Raw genomic sequence first — 12,142 nt, 5'->3', positions numbered from 1 at the left:
GAATTATCAGCCTTTTACTAAAGTCTAGAAGACGCATGAATTCCTGTCTGAAAATGACAGTAGAAGACAGGAGAGATGCTTCTTTGTGTTGGGTGTGGGGCACACACAACCAAAGCAGTGGGAGAAAAGGTAATAAAATACCATTTGTTAGTGTCAGAGTGACTTAATACAGTAGAAAGGTTAAGAAATACGCATTGCTCCCAAGGTGCATCTTTTTGCTGAAGCATTTAGTTACAGGAAAGTTGCGTTAAATGTCAACTTCTGGAGCCCTTCCTTCTCTTGCCTACATCAATCCTCCTGTCTTCCAATAATGTCTGACACGCTGTGTTACGAAGAGAAGTAATCCTTCATCACGCACCTTTGGATTCTCTTTGGCCTGGTCAAAGAAACTTGATGGCCACTTCTTGAATTATACCTGCCCTGAGGTTTTTTGTTTTGTTTGCATTTAAATCACTTGGAAGAATCTGCCAAGTGTTGAAACAAGTATGAAAAAACAAAAGTGGATTTGGCTAGAATCAGGCTAAACATTTATTCCCAAGGTTGGATGTAGTTTTCTTTTTTTCCCCTTCATACCATGCAGATGTTCATAAAATGCTTCAGTACTTGTGACTGCTGCAGTTATCGATGTGCGTGCATAATATGGGTGTGCGTGGCTCTTATATGTTAGGAATCTTTGTCTTACTGGAGGTTTTGGCAGGGATAACGCAATTCTGTGTCATGATCGGCTCTGATATTTATTGCCAGATCTGCACAGTATCTCTCCACCCACTCGTCAGGTTTCTGATTTCTTTCTTCCCCCTTTCCTGCTATGTCCATAAAAAGAGGCTATGTTTGTTCAGTTTTTCCCTATTTCTCAAGAAAGAAATCTGGCTACGTTTTGTCGGTCCTCTTTTTGGAGCAAATCGCACAATCTCAGTTTTGATGAGCAGAGGGAGAACGACAGAGCAGAGGGAGACCTAAGAATATCTCTTTAACTCTTAGGAGTGTCTTTTAAAGCCAGGCAGTAAATGGCAGCAGACCGATTCAGTTGCTGCCAGGCTCCTGTTGAGCTAAAATGGGTCCAGAAGGTTCACAGTGTGTTTGCCGTACTCCTGAGATGTTTTCCTCCACTGCTTTTTGTGACCATCTCTGCAGTGGTGCCATTTCTTCAGCCACAAATTCATGCAATGAGTGACCTTGGGCCCTTCTGAGATGTGCCATCAGCACCAGCATGACAGCTGACCCTGCCTGGGAATCCTCCTTCTGCCATCTGCAAGTGGACTGAGTCTGGCATCTCAGGAGCTTGGGAAGGCTGGAGGATGTGGGGGAGCAAAGGCAGTTCTTAGCGAGATCTGAGGTTAAGAAAAGGAGAAGAGTGAAGGCAGGAGAAGGTCTTTGACGATCAACAAGAGTTCCTTTTCTGTTTCCAGTAGGTATATCTAACAAATTCTGTGTCTGTCCTCGTTGACACCTGCACATTTTGTTCCCATAAACTGCATGGGTGCAGTACTAAGTGATTTGCCTTGGACAGTACCGGTGAGCATTGCTGTCTTCAAGAGCTGGCTGCTTACTGCTGCTAGTTGTTACCACCTTCTTCTGTTGCGTCTTTCCCATGTTAACTCCCATGGTCTTCTCTCTCTTTAGAGCACAGAGAGATGCTAGTCAGCAGATCTATTTCTGGCATTTATGAAACCAGCTTCCTATGGTTTTCTACCTGAGGGGCATGATTGTGCCCTCTCAATGTAGAAAAAAAGACAAAGATGCATCTGTTTATGCTTGTTTTGTGCCTCCAAGGAAAAGCTTTTTTTTGCTCAAACATACCAAGGAACTGGAAAGTCTTGAATCACATGCAAATACTCAGGAGGGTGGATAAGAAATAAACTGCCAAAGCTCAATCTGAAAGTCATCAACTGGCTTCTCCAGTGACATCTTATTCCTAAAACTTGGTAAAAGGCTTTTCTCTGTGATCTGTTGGTGCCAGAAGCCGTGATACCTTTATTCTTTCAGATTTAGAAAAGTGGGCTTTGAGGATTGAGTGCAGCAGTTTACAGACTGTTATTTCGCAATTTGCATTCAGTGGCAACACAAGTCAAACCTTCGGTGAGATTTCTCATTTACTAATGAACGCAAGCATTTTGCTGAAACATGTATGTAAATTGCTCTTTACTTTTGAAGAAGTACTCTTGCAATCAAGATACACCCATCTGCAGTGTTTAGAAACAAATAGCCAAGCCCTTGTTTCAGTTATTCTTGTTTGTACTTGAGAGAACTGGCCAGTCTGTGTGCTTTGTGCCATTCTGTGGTGTGGCAGTTCATGTCAGAGAAGGCTGGAGTGATTTTTGAGAAGATAACTTATGTTTTGAAACAAAGTCTGGAGCAGTGGGGACAATATTGGCCTAAGGCTCTGCAGGCATGGGTTCATAGTACTGGGACAGCTCTCAGCCCTTGGGTGATGATGGAAGTTGTTTCACCTCCCCAGAGATGATGTGGTTTCTCCAAGCATGCACAGCGTATAACTGCAGTGAAGGATGCACATCTCGGTGCCATTAGCCATCTGGATGGATGTGTTTAAAAATAAGTTCAACTGAACATCAAAACCAGAACAAACCCAAAAAACTGACCTTTTTTGATGCTCCAGAAACATGCAGTACATGCAGCTTCCTGCCCTCCACATCAGGCAGACTTCAAGGAGGCTATCTGTTATAGATGCTTCTTTCCCCAAAACAGTATAAGCCTTGTGTAATGCTTTGAATCGTCCATCTGCTCCCAGGCTGGTTGTGTGGGGCACTTCTGTAGCTGAGAGAGAGGCCCAATTCCTGAGGGTGATGGGTTTGATCTCTACCGATTTGGGAGGAACTTGAACTGACTTACACAGAGGTGGGCACCTGAATCAGGTTTAGATTGTATCCCCTCAAAGCAGCTGCGTGGCAATAGATATTTCAGGCACTGCAGAAAAGATGCAAGCTTTATACTTTTTCATATGTTGTAGGATGAGATGTCTGTAGTGAATATCTAGGCATATATGCCAAAACAACTTGACTCTTGAGTGAGAGAGCTCTAAAGGTACTTTTTGTTAGTCCAACAAACAGAACGTTTTTGTGGCTCTCCCTTTTCATTTCACTTATGCATAATTCCTCTGTTTTAGGAAGCCTTTTTCCCTTGATCTCTATATTTTGCCAGCTCTGCCATTATGCATAAAAAAACTATTGGTTTCTGGGCGCTCGGACATTTGGCAGTACAGGACGTTACCGCTCCTTTTCTCCTCCTCTCTGTTTTGGCTCAGTAAAATTCATCTCTCACAGGTTCTGAATTTCTGAACCTTGGGAAAAACTTCTTCAGGAGTTTTTAAAAAGTGGCTTTGGAAAATCAAAGTGAGTATTGCTCCTTTGTGTGTATGTACAGGACTATTCTGGGTTTGAAATATGATGGTAGGGTACGTTGATCGTTCCTCATCCATCTGTCAGACAGACCTGAGTCTCCTCTAACCTTGTGGGCAAGTTCTGCCAATTACAGTGAATCCTCCCAAAGGAGCATACCTCTAATCTAGTTTCCTAAGGATAGGTTGTAAAGATGTATAGCAGGTGAGCATGTGCAAGTCATTTCATCCTAGAAAGAAGTGCTGCGGGGCATGTTTTCCATGTCACTGTTACATGTTGCTCATATGGGAGTGCTCTCTGCTCAGCCCCTGGTGAGTGTTAGTGCCTTCATGTTTGCTCCATATGGTAGATCTGGCCCAAAGAGGAGCCTGTGCAGCATGCAAGGCTGACGTTGGAGGTGGAAAGACTGTGTTGGAGCTCTGCTGTCATATTGAAGAACATAGAGGATTTATAATGAATTGATTCCGTGGAGGTCTGAAATAGAGGCTGCCTGAAAAAAAAAAGGATGTAACTTCACTTGCATAAGTCCTCACCTTCAGAAGACGTGTCCTAATTCTTCTGAAACCTTTAGTTTTTATGATGAACACAAGAAATTCTAAGATCTAATCCTCGGAGTAAGAATGCAGCAGTTCTCCTTGTGAGCGCTTCTTCAGCACAAACTGTCAGCGAATCCCCAAAACTACAGTCATCTCTTCAGAATGTGCCCCACCAACTGCAGGACGTAATTGATTTTGCTGTCTGTGAATACACCTTTTCAATTTCAAAACAAGAGAGTGAAGGAGGAAAAGAGGAGCCTTCTGCGCTTCATCTGCAGCTCTGGGGCTCACATCAGTGTTTGTGAGTTGGGGAAATTTGGGTCTGGTGCTCATTGCCCTTCAACTATAGCTGTGCAGGTAGTATTGGTGGCTGCTTTCTGCCCGCTGGCTTGCGGCTGTGATGGGCAGTTTGCTGGGAGCTGCAGTGCTGTTCCTGCAGCCACACACACCTTAGCTTGCCATTGTCCCTCACCTTTTCTTTCTTTAGCAGTGTGAAGACAAAGGTTGTTCGTGCTTCTGCTGTTTCTACAGAAACTGGTTGAAATAACTGGTTAATATGGAATTCTTAGATGAGAACTTCAGTTTTTGTGGTTCGGGAGTGATTTTAGGAGACTCATTCAAAGGGCTGCAGTTGATTTGAGGGCTGCCCAGTAAAATGGTTTCAAAAAGTCCCGCAGAGTTAAATTTATTTTATTACCATCCCTTGCAAACTGCAGTAACTCTTACTGTCTATTTTTAAGAAGAAATTTTGGTCTCTGTTTACATCATTTTGGTCTCTGATTACACCCAGTGTAGCTTGCTAATTTTAGGGGTGTGAACTCCTCGTGGCTTAGTGAGACAAAGTTTTAATAGCTGTGTGTGAATACCTGGATAAAATTGATCGCTGTGTGTCTCCATGTAGGGCCACATATGCTGCTTGTGGTGCTGCTGTTTGATTTATTAACGTAGGGCTGGTGGAGTAGGAATGGAAAGAAATTCTTATTCCAGTATGATTTAGAACAGCGTTATGCATTAAATGGAATCCTCATAATGGTGTTTTTTAATGCTGGGCAGGCGGGTCTGTCTGCTGTCATTATCTGTGCAGTAGCAGTAAGGTTTAGAGACAGTCGTGCTACCAAAGGTACAAAGTGTACTCAGCTCAGCGGCTCATTTCCAAATGCAGAAAACCTTGGTAATGTCAGCACATACGCTTGCTTTGTGAACGTTGGATGCTCAGAAGTAATCCTTAGGCTTACACTGTGCTCAGCTTTCTTCTGCCTGAGTAAGCTTTGTGCTGTTTACGCAGCCCTTCTGTCAATTGAGAAAGGCAGAACGAGGAAAGGTGATGTTCCTGCGTTATTTGAAATTGTGTTACGTTATGCAGCGTTCCTGCACGCTTTTCTCCAGGAGTGAACAAATGGACAATGTGGAAAATATTGCGGCGTTCCGATAGCTGAGCATCCCAGAAGGTGCATTTCTACTTCCAACCTCCTTATTTTGAGTTATGTCAGGTTGTCCACCTGTTCCCACCAAAGTAAGGGACTGTCTCTTTACTGGATAAAACCCTTCTCTGCCAAAGTATGCTGGTCATGCCAAGTGGCACTCAAGATGACTTCCTTTAAATTGGACTCCCAGCTCTGTGTTATTAGTATACTACATATTACTTTTGCAGGTGCTACTGTTGAAGATTCTGAATTGCCAGACAGGGATTGAAAATAACCATCTTGCACCAATTACCTATTTTCAGCAGTCTTTGTATTGTGAGAGAAGAAAAGAGGACAAGAACATGACCTTACTGCCATAAAATCTGCCAGTGTGTATTTTATTTTATATTATACACACACGAGTACGTGCATATCTAGGTGTGAATGTATATGTACTTCACGTTTTTAACCTGCTTTTCCTTTTAGAAGAATTTCCACTAGCAGAATTGAAGGATGAACACTGTCTTTATGGGTCCGAGTCACGCAGATTTCCTTTTACCTCCTATGCTGATCTTTCTTTTCCCTCTGTATCCATCTCATATCATCTTGAACTAATGCACTTTTAGCTCTTTGTTCTCATTTGGTTTTGCCTCTCTTGGATACATATACATTGTTTATTAAGCGGTTCAGGTACTTGTTTTCACAGCAATATTTTTTTTTTAAATCCCTTGGAACTATAAGCAGTGTGTTCCACCATGTAAATAGAAAGAGAATAGGTAAATCCCCCAAGGGAAATTAACTGGGAATGAAATTAGCCCATTTAGGTATATGCATAGAACTTACTTAGTCCTCTGTGTTCAGTGTAAGAGTGGAGGCAGAGTGGCTAATCAGAGTGAATGGGTAGAGATGAGAGGTACTCATAATCCAAGTGAAAATAAAGCATGGAGAGCTTCAGCTGCTGTAAGAAGTCAGCAGGACTGACCTCCTCCAGGAGAACAGTGAACACAGGACCTCTTTGTAATGGGGAAGTGTTATACCAAGGCTTTTATTTAGAGTATTCTTGAGGGACGTGGGAAGCTTGAAGTGCGTGTGTATCCTTGAGCAAATTTTCAAGAAGAGACTCATTAAAGGCTTAGCTAAAGTCTTGGAGGTGTGTAGAAGATGAAATAAATGTAACTTTTGGGTTAACCATTGGTGGATCTTGCCAGTTAGTGTGGCCTTATCTTAGCAAAGGTGAATACCATGTATGCTGAGCTCCCTTTTCTTAGAATACGACTGCAGTCTTGGGTTGAACAGTCACTGTGGTGCCACATGATAAAAAGGTTGTGAAGTTGGGGACTTCACAAGGGAGATGGGAATAGAAGAGATGGAGTTAGAGATGGTTAAGTCTTGCAGAGCTTCAGGTATAATTCCACTTTAAGCAAAGCGGAAGTTTGTTAATGTATGTCACCTTGCACTTCTGCACCAATAAAGAGGAGCATTTGAAATGGAGTTGGGCGTAGAAGAGAAGGATGTGAGTAAAGCAAGACTAGAAATTGAGGTGAAAAAAACATTAAGCCATGGGAATAATGGTGTTCTGAAATTACTTTCCTAACTTAAGTAGCAAGAAAAATACATGACTTCTTTTGAAAGAAAGCCTGATAAGCTTATGAGTGTAATTTTTCACTGTTAGGAGCCAGGAAATTCCTTTAAGTCCTTTGTTACTTTGCTGGAAATATTTGTTCTTATTTCCTGAGGCTTTTGCATTATTCAGATGCGTTGAAGCTGATCGTTTTCTGCCTTCAAAGGTAATGAGTGCAGACATCATGTGCAAATAGGTTTTATCTCTTCACCAGGAGCTTGGCTATTCTAGGAAGTTAAACGTAGAGAAATTTTTCCCATTTTCTACTTGCTGGTGCGCTGGCTGGTCAGCAGATTGATAACCTTAAGTTTATCCATAGAACGTGCTCATCTGCTAGGCCAGGCACTGCTAGGCGAGGCACTGATGTAGGTTGCTGAGAGAGGTGGTGGAGCCATCCGTCAGGCTGGAGGGGCTCTGTGCACCCTGATCAGCTGTAGGTGTCTCTGCTCGTTGCAGGGGAGCTGGACTGGATGACCTTCAAAGGTCCCTTCCAATTCAAACAATTCTGTGATTCTATAACAGATTATGGTAGGAACACTAACAAAGTTGGAGCTATTATTAGTGACAAGGATACAGAGGGAAGCAGAATGTGCTCTATAGAAATTTAGGGACATGAGTGAATCCGAAGTTATTGTTATTGAGGTGTATGGATGGGATCTGAGGAGCTGATCTGGGAAGGTACTACAGGTGTTGTTGCTGCAGGAAATGAGTCTAAGGTCCATCTGATACCATATTCCATTGTTTTTTGCTGAACTAATGTTTCTGCTGAGCTGTGGGGCGTTTATATGGAGACTGTCCCTGCTACTTCTCTGTTGGTTTGAATGTTTCAGAATGGAATACAGCAGTATTCCATGCTGCTATTCACACTGAACAAAGGCTTGTATCTCTGAGAGCTAGTGGATAGGTTTGTATTGAGGAAAAGTTGAAAAATTCTTTGTGGTAGAGAACTGTCACGCCTCCTATCTCGCTAACTAAGCAGTTCAGTGATAGGTAAGCCATAATTTTGCTGAAGTGTTAAACTCAGATATGTTCACTGTAGCACTCTATTATCTGCTGGTCTTGATACCTTCCGTGTGCACTGGATGGGCAGTATGCTCATGGAGTCTGTAGTCTCAGTAATTGAAGGCAACCACAAATTACTGCTGAAAAAATACTATAAGACAAATGGTTCTTACCCTTAGAGCTCACCAGTTCAAGAATTAAGTCAGTGTAACAGAAGATTTATGTTCCAGAGCATCTAATATATTATTGTTTAAAAAAAGGTTGGCAAGACGTGGGCATGTGTGGTTTATAGTAGTGATTCAGAGATGCTTAGTGGAAAATGCATGCAACTTGTTAATCTGTCAATTGTCAGCTGTGAGAGAACTATGTTGCTCTGGTCTTTAAAGCAGTTATTGATATTTGCTTTTGAACTGTAGACGGCTTGCTTTAAGGTATAGGCTATACTTAGGTATGGGATTTCCTATTTAGCCTCTTCGGTAACCTTAAAGGTAGATGCCTGTGTGCAGGTTCTGAGTACAGCCTGATGTTGTTGCCTTTCCTTTGGCCACCAGTTTGCACATAACCAGCCTTGCAGAAGATGTCTTTGTGGAAACAAATTTTTAATCACCTGTGGCCTGACTTGCATTGTGTTGCTAACAGCTCCCTTGAGGAGGAGCATAGAGTTAATTTGGGTCAAGTTGTCTGTCTGATGGTAAGTGCACAAGGTGCTGGTGCTTATTCAACTAATGGTCAGGTGCAGCACATCGCCTCTGTCAGTGACTGTTGGTGTCATGGAGTGCTCCCATGATAGGCAGCTGACTTGAATGAGGCTGTTGTATCAATTGAGTCATGAAGAACTGACAAAGAGTGTTAATGGTTAAAGCTGTGTTAATATTCTGCTCTTAATGCTTGGGTGAATGCATTCTAATGTCTTTAGTATGTTTTCTTGGAGAGTAGAAAGAGAAGTAGGCTTGCCAGAGAGATCTCTGCAGAAACATTGCAAAGACTGGTTTGACTGGGAGACAACCTTATAGCCAACTATTGTGCTCTTAGCAATGGACAGGGGGCCACAGGAAGGTACTGTGCTGAATTAAGGTAGACCACGTCAAAATCACAGAATCATAGAATTGCTCAGGTTGGAAAAGACCTTAAAGATCATCGAGTCCAACCGCAGCCTAACCACATTACCCCAACCCTCAGCTAAATCATGTCCCTGAGCACCACATCCAAATGGCTTTTAAACACATCCGGGGATGGTGACTCAACCACCAAAATGAGATGGTGTGCCTCTGGGAAGGTGACGTGTGCCAGGTAAAGAGGCAAATATTGACATCAGAATGTTTTGTTCTGGTGTGGTGCTTGGTGTTCCTCAGCCAACGAGCTTGCTGTCACAAATTAAATGCAATTATTCTTACATCCACATTTTGGTGTGTCCATTTCTTACAGCACCACCGCTCACTTCACTGAGAACAGATGCCATAGGAAGGGGGTTCTGTATTTGTGCTGATACATAAAGAATGAGTCACCAAAATGTTAGAAGGCAGTGAGTTCACTTCTGTTTTCTTTTTGACCTTTCCTGTGGTTATATTTGTTGTTGGAAACTGAAACTAAAATTTTAGTTCTAATCATTTGTTGATCTCATTTATTATCATGAGTTATATAAGATTCACAGAAGACTACTGTTAACTAAATTTGGGCATATGCTTTACATGAAGGCAGATATACACGTTCTTAGCAATCTACGTTCTGAATTCTTTCTCTCTCTCTCTCGTTGCTGTCTAGTGTGTTCTGCTTTCTTGGTTTTGTCCATTCAGTACATAGGCTTAATTATTTTTGACTGTTTCACTGTCTTCAGGTGCGTCTTATAGTGATGTTTCTAATAAGTTTTTGTGAGTTTGTTTTCATTGATGCTTGGGAACCAAAAAGCAAAAAGTCAAATATTTGAAATTCCTTTCCACACTGCTTAGCTGCCAGATAGTATGGAAGAACAGTCCTTATTTATGTACCTCTGGTGGTTGCTTCTGAACTTCTGGATCTAGGTTCCTTGGCAGAGTTCTAGGGCTTTTCACTACGTATCATACCATGTGCATGAGCAGTGAAGCAAGAAGATCATTAGCTTAAGAAAAATATTAACAGGTGTTGCTTTTTTTTAATAGATCGTTGAGCAGAATCTCAGCAAGTGTTTAAGTGCTCAGTGACTTGTCAACATGTTGTGCACTTTCTTTAAAAAAATAAATTCTCACTTTTAATCAGAGTTGCTTTTTGCTGCATACAAGGTTGGACGCCGCAGCTAACTTTTTAACTGAGATTCAGTTTTTCCTTGCCAAACTTCAGTCTTCTCTGTTCATCCCATTATATGATAGCTAATGCTTCAGGTAATACTGAAACTTTGTTTTTTGAGTCTATCACCTTTTCTAATATCTAATATATAGAGCAGAAATATCCAAGAAAGTGTTCCAAAGGATGTAAGCCTTTTTTTTTTTTGTGCTGGTACTTGCTGTTCTCTGACTAGCTGAAGAAAATCATTCATGAATATATTTATTGTGGGGAAAAAAAAAAACAACTGTGTTTTAAAATATCATGGGCTGCACAGTCATAACAGTTGAAGTTCTGCAGCCAAGCAGCCTGGGGTTCTTAGGTCAGGAAATATGTGCAGAGGAACCTCAGCAGTGACAAACCCTTGCTGCTTGATTTCAAACTGGAGTGCAGTCAGCACTCCTCAGTGGTGAATTGTTTAAGGTTAAGGGTATAAGTCAATTCAAGCCTAATGTTTTAGAAGTAACTGGATGGCGTTATTTGTATACTGCGTTTACTGGAGAGGTAAAAAACAGTGTATGCAAATCAAGTTCCAAGACTTCAATTTATTCCTGTCAATATATCAGGTAGCGATGAGTGTGGTTTTTGGTAAGCTCCATTCTGGGCGTAGCTGGCGGCGAACATTACAGTTTAAGAACACGAAGCAACATAGTAGAGTGCCCTCTTTCAGCAGCAGCACGTTTCTTCCAAATACATCTGTTGTGTGAGCACAGTTTTCCTCTTATCAAGCATGTCCTCACTGCTGAGCTACTGCCCTACTCGCTACTGCCCTACTCGCTCTAATCTCCCCATAGACCTCAGGCTGCAGTGTCCAGCATCCTTTTGGAGAGGGAGAGGAATGCCGCCATCGTCAGTTTGGTGCCTGGGGTATCTTCCTCAAACATGTGAGTTTGAAATGTCTGAAGCTGAAGAGCACCTAGAACCCAACTGTTATTTCCTAGTTCAGTCATCTTGACTGATAAAGAAGCTACTGCCTATTTCCCCCCCCACATCCCCTGCCATGCTTGTCACTGAAGACATTTATGACTAAACAAATGACTCATCTTTGATGGAGTATTTCTTCCCTATTGATTTCTACAGTGATGTCATAGTACTTTTGCATCTGAACTGATTTCCCTGGCAACAGGGTGTGATATCAATACCTCAGCTAGTAGACTAGTAGGAAGAAATTACAGAGAAAAAGGAGAGAATACACTCTTCAGATAAAGTCTTTTAAGCATGTGAAATAATAGGAAAAAGGATTTGGGAAGTGGTTGGCTAAGTGCATCATTTCAAATAGCAACATTTGCTTCAAGTATGTAGCTTTCAGATTGCCTACATGTAGGCCGTTTAGAATTAAAGCTCTGTTTCAGTCATCTAAAACTACTTTTGAACTGTTGCTTGCCATCCTTCCAGACCTTGTTATTTGAATGGCATGGAGAGACAGAAAGGTGCTAATTACTTTTTATTGTGCAGGTACCAAATGACTTAATTTGTTAATTGCTGTAAATTTTGGAAAAATAGCTAAAAGAGATGGAAAGTAGATCTTGTGCAACTGAAATTGTCTCTACCTCCTGCGATGTCTGCGGGACAATGCAAAGGTAGCTTTTAAAGCAGGTGTTGTTTTTGCTTGACAGGCAAGTGGCAGCCTGGAGAGCTGTGCGAGTAGATGATGGTGTTTAATACCTTAGTGCTTAAGCTTTTTTGGCAAGGTTTTCTCTGAGCACTTTTTGTTTGTTTGTTCTTAAAATCTGTGATCCCTCTCAGTCTTCTGATAAGTGAAGGCACAGACACAAGAGAGGAAAGTTTCTTCCAGGCAGGCCGATGGGGAAAGCTGAGTGAGCATCAGCACTTGTTATGTGCCTTACAAAGCTTGTCATTCCACATGCATGTTGTGTCGTAGTTCTGCAGCTGCATCATTGCTGCTGTTAACTTCCTGTTATTCTGCTA

At 41.9% G+C, this 12,142-nt stretch overlaps 1 protein-coding gene across 8 annotated transcripts in view; it reads left to right on the top strand.

Annotated features, from left to right (window-relative positions):
- TMCC3 (transmembrane and coiled-coil domain family 3) overlaps positions 1-12,142 on the top strand; it is a 126,525-nt gene that overhangs the window by 88,981 nt on the left and 25,402 nt on the right. The window lies entirely within an intron of this gene.

This window comes from Gallus gallus, chromosome 1 (assembly GCF_016699485.2).
Source record: "Gallus gallus isolate bGalGal1 chromosome 1, bGalGal1.mat.broiler.GRCg7b, whole genome shotgun sequence".
In the NCBI taxonomy this organism is placed as follows: Eukaryota; Metazoa; Chordata; class Aves; order Galliformes; family Phasianidae; genus Gallus; species Gallus gallus.
This window is presented reverse-complemented; position numbering and strand designations above follow the sequence as displayed.